The sequence below is a fragment of the Pelobates fuscus genome, chromosome 12 (genome assembly GCF_036172605.1).
Source record: "Pelobates fuscus isolate aPelFus1 chromosome 12, aPelFus1.pri, whole genome shotgun sequence".
In the NCBI taxonomy this organism is placed as follows: domain Eukaryota; kingdom Metazoa; phylum Chordata; class Amphibia; order Anura; family Pelobatidae; genus Pelobates; species Pelobates fuscus.
The window spans coordinates 137,215,658-137,220,849 of NC_086328.1; the positions used below are offsets into that span (position 1 = coordinate 137,215,658).

The window sequence follows — 5,192 nt, forward strand, 5'->3', positions numbered from 1 at the left end:
GTCGTACCGCAGTGCAGTTCCCTTCTCGGGGGTCCATCGGCGAGCATGTCGCCTCGCTGTGTGCCATTTGGGCCGAGTAGCTGTCGCTTCGTCCTTCTTCCCATTCGTGGTAAGTATGTTGAGCCGTGAGGTGTTTTTTCCATGCTTGTGCTTTCAAATCTTCTCGAAGTTGCAGGGTTTGGTGCTTGGCGGTCATCTTGGGCCCGACATGCGGTCTGCAGTACGGGCGGGAGATATCAGGGTGCAGGCTTGTTTGGGTCTCGTGGGTGTAGACCGGGATCACCCCCCCGGTCCAGAGGGGGGGGGAACGGGGCCGGCATCCCCACGGGTCCGACTCTAAGCCCGGAACAGTAGGCGGCAGGGCAGCGGCCGTCCGCCCCACTCGCCTCTGGAGTAGGCCTTAAGAGAGTCGGGCAGGATTCCTCCTCCAGGGGACTGTAGCCTGTTGGGCCAGCCTCACCCTGGATCCCAGGGCTCTCTGCCCGTCCAGGGCCACCACTGCCGGCCAGTTTTGCGCCAAATTTCGTGGAAAAGTCGCTGTTTCTCATATTATGCTGCAGGAGCTGATCTCGCATGCGACCAGCCAGCTCGGCGGTCCGGCCCCGCCCCCCCCTTTGGTTTTTACTATATATTGGGGCTGATGTGTGTTGTAGTCCTTGCTGCTTAAGCGCAGGACTTCTCTTTTTGTATTTGTATTTACTTTGTATCACACAGCCTGGTTACAATGCTGCTACCCATCCCATGTGTTCCCTATTAAGGGTTAATAAGTAAAGGGGTGTATATAAAAAATACCCCTTTCTGTCTCATTAGAGATATCTTTGCCAGAAGCTCAAGGAAGCAGGCTGAAGGGTCAGTGTTAGGACCCGCTTAGGGGGGTCTGCCTTGACGTTGGCAGGCGGGCATCCCTCCAATGGCCATTGGAGCAACTAAATGACCTCCATTTGTCTAAATATACATAGGGATTAAGGAGAAAGCGCAAGTAACATTTTCTTTTCTTTGGTTTTTACTATATATTGGGGCTGATGTGTGTTGTAGTCCTTGCTGCTTAAGCGCAGGACTCCTCTTTTTGTATTTGTATTTACTTTGTATCACACAGCCTGGTTACAATGCTGCTACCCATCCCATGTGTTCCCTATTAAGGGTTAATAAGTAAAGGGGTGTATATAAAAAATACCCCTTTCTGTCTCATTAGAGATATCTTTGCCAGAAGCTCAAGGAAGCAGGCTGAAGGGTCAGTGTTAGGACCCGCTTAGGGGGGTCTGCCTTGACGTTGGCAGGCGGGCATCCCTCCAATGGCCATTGGAGCAACTAAATGACCTCCATTTGTCTAAATATACATAGGGATTAAGGAGAAAGCGCAAGTAACATTTTCTTTTCTTTGGTTTTTACTATATATTGGGGCTGATGTGTGTTGTAGTCCTTGCTGCTTAAGCGCAGGACTCCTCTTTTTGTATTTGTATTTACTTTGTATCACACAGCCTGGTTACAATGCTGCTACCCATCCCATGTGTTCCCTATTAAGGGCTAATAAGTAAAGGGGTGTATATAAAAAATACCCCTTTCTGTCTCATTAGAGATATCTTTGCCAGAAGCTCAAGGAAGCAGGCTGAAGGGTCAGTGTTAGGACCCGCTTAGGGGGGTCTGCCTTGGCGCTGACAAAGAATGTAGTGTGTGGAGGAGATCTAGTGTGTAAAGGACCCAGAGTGTGTATAGGAGATTGTGTGTGTGTCTGTGTGTGTGTGTAGAGGATTAAGCGTGCATATAGGGTAAGGGATCTAGCGTGTATCTGGAGCGTAATGTGTGTAGTGTATGTATGTATATATATATATATTTGGACGTATTGTATGTGTGAGGGGCGCAGTGTGTGTGTATGTAAGAGGGGTGCTGTGTGTGAGGGTGTTATCTGCCATCACATTCTAGTTTATTTGTCTGTTAACTCACTGAGGGTTATTTTATATTATATATATATATATATATATATATATATATATGTGTGTGTGTGTGTGTGTTTGAGCGAGGGTGCTGTCTGTCTAAGGGTGCTGTGTGTGTCTGAGGGTGCTGTGTGTGTCTGGGTGCTGTGTGTGTCTGAAGGTGCTATGTGTGTTTAGGTGCTGTGTGTGTCTCGGGGTGCTGTGTTTGTCTGGGGGTGCTGTGTGTGTCTGAGGGTGCTGTGTGTGTCTGGGGCTGCTGTGTGTGTGAGGGGGCTGTTAGTGTGAATGTATTTTTTATTTAAATATATATTTTTTTATTAATAATTAAAAAAAAAAAATTATATCCCTCCCTCCCTTCTTACCTTTAGCCTGGGAGGGGGGGAGCCGTGCTGCCATGAATTCGGGAGCCATGCTTCCTTCCCTGGTGGTCCAGTGGTGAGAATGAACTCTAGCCTGCAGGCTAGAGTTCACTCTCGCGAGATCTGAGCATTGCCATGGTAACCGCGGCAACGCTCAAACCTCGCGAGAGGACCCAGCGGAGCTGCTGGCTAGGGCTCCACCGATCCTCTCCTCCCTCCCTCACTCCCCAGCCGGCGGCCGCATGTCAGTGCCTCTGGGCCGGTGAGGGAGATCTTTGATCTCCCCACTGGCCCATGAAGGCACACAGCAGGGTCGGCGCTCGGATAGCGCTGGCCCTGCAGGGGCTGGCAGGGGAGATCCTGCATTTGAAAAGTAGATTACTTACTCCCAAATTATTGGGGATATAGTAGTGTGTAAATGGCTGTATAAAAAAAAGGGAAAAGTATATAGTATATATATATATTTTCAATTGAAAAAGCCGAACAGAATCGGCGAAACGCGTTTTGGACTTTGGACTTACCACCACTGTGTATGTATTGCAACTTATTTTATAAAAGTTTTATACTAATGGAATAAATATAAATTTTATTGAATCTACACGTTGGTGGACCATTTATCCTGCTCAAAGAAGGGTAGAGTCACCCTAGAACTGGACTCATCTACTTACACACTTAGAGCCAAGTGATAGGCTCTTTTTAAGGTGAGAAGCCATCTATATGTGTTTGCACTATACCTTACCTGATTAAGGATTTCTGCACCAGGGCAATTCTCCCTGTCTCCCCCCCTACCTCTTTGTTTTACATGCTTCTGAGGAACATCTTACACGTGGACCTAGAAGGTGTGTGCCACCTTAAGTGCACAACGGCGCAAGTGATTAGAGCCAATCCATAATAGGCTCTAGACCACGTGAGTGCTTCCATTTGGAATATATATTTCCACTTTAATTCAACAGTGTTGCACTATATACTTTTCCCTTTTTTTTATACAGCCATTTACACACTACTATATCCCCAATAATTTGGGAGTAAGTAATCTACTTTTCAGCGCTGCACACCTTCACTAATTTGGCACTTGTCTGTTAAATAGTGTTTTTTTGTATTTGATGTAATAGGAATAGAGAGTTCCTATTTTTGTGTGAAAGCTGCTATAACTGAGAGCACTTTAAGTTTTACTATTTTAAGCGCCTTATAACACAGAACACTTTGTATATTTTTTGAGATCCTGCATTTGCCCGGTATGCCCGATGGCCAGTCCGGGACTGGCAGGCACACACACACACGCACATACATGCAAGCAAGCTCACTCACTAGCAGGCGCACACACACACAGCTTAATGTAGTGGTTCTGGTGGCTATAGCCTGTCCCTGCATGCTTTTCAATGTAAACACTGACTTTTCAGAGAAAAGGCAGTGTTTACATTGCTTCCCAGTGACACCTCTAGTGACAGTCACTCAGATGGTCACTAGAGGTGCTTCCTGTGTCAGTGTAGCACAGTGTGCAGCACCTATTTTCAGGGCCTCCACGCTCTGGAGGCGCTGAACATTCCCCATAGAGATGCACTGATCCAATGCATCTCTATGAGGAGATGCTGATTGGTGTAGCGTTTTGCAGACAATCCTATGGCAAAGCATTGGATTGGCTGAGATCATCAAACTTGATGATCTCAGCCATAGAGGCAGGGCCAGTTGAGGGGAGACCAGCACAGTGTGTGGGGGGGGGAGGTGAGTAAAAACACAATTTTTAAACACACAGACACACACACACACCTTGACAGACACAGACAGACCATCAGACAGACACACACACACACACACACCAGGACACAGACACACGCACCCCAATGACCCAGACAGACACCATGACAGACACAGACCATGACACACACACACACCTCGACAGACACACACACACACCATGACGCAGACAGACAGACACACACATACACTCACACTGACAGACAAATTGCTACCTGTGGGCGACTGGCCAGGGGGTCATGCAGGGCAGACAGCTGGGGTGACACCGCACATGCGCCTATGGGACATCCTTCAGCTGTGGGAACGGATCCTGCCACGGGGTCTACACAAAGTGCAGAGACGACCAAGTGGTGGGAGTAGAACCCTACTAGCAGCCCTCTACCACATTTAATTGTCAATCTCACCCTGCCCTCGCTGATTATCGACCAACACATCAGAATTTAACAGGTTTAGACTCTTGTAAGTTCATTTACCACCGTTATGTAGCCATAGCAGGGTTTCTATTTCATCTCTTTGTTATTATTTGTATTGTTATTATCTGTATATTATTCGCATATCAGGATTTAGAATACAAGTACATTCTCCACGCCTCCGAGTGATGTTCAAATTAATGCCTTGGGCATTGAGCAACCAGACATCCCTGCAGAGTATGTAAAAACCCTCGTGCTGGACTAAGGCGCCACGAGGGCAATAACATTTTAGTTAAAACATTTCTTTGTCTGTAATACCGAGATGTCTGATTGTCTTACATGTAATTGTAACAAATGTACAAGTTGCACACACTGCTTTACATTGCTGTTATTGCATGACCAATATTGTAACCCTGTATTTGATCGTGATGAATAATAAACACAAATGTAATTTAAAAATATATATAAAAATGCACAATACAACAACAGCTATTTAGTAAATAAAAATATATTTCTTTTCTACAAAATGAAAATCTGTTTTGCTTTGATTTCTATATTAAATTCCTGCAATATAAGGTACTTTTTCTGCTTATGATCTGTCTGACACTTTTTATGGTATTTTTTAAAGTACTTTTCGAAATGGTGGCTAGTTTTTTTACAAAGTTGGTTTGGTTTCCTCAGACTAACACCAGACTGTCACTCTTCCAACTTTGGTACTTAGTTTAAAGGGTTTTTAC

General features: G+C 45.8%; 1 protein-coding gene across 1 annotated transcript in view; it reads right to left on the reverse strand.

The window, feature by feature from the left end:
* Positions 1–5,112: 5,112 nt before the first annotated feature.
* BEST1 (bestrophin 1) overlaps positions 5,113–5,192 on the reverse strand; it is a 32,617-nt gene continuing 32,537 nt past the window's right edge. Inside the window, exon 10 of the mRNA XM_063438516.1 lies at positions 5,113–5,192. This exon is cut by the window's right edge and continues 1,024 nt beyond it. The gene's annotated coding sequence lies outside the window, so the exon portion shown is untranslated.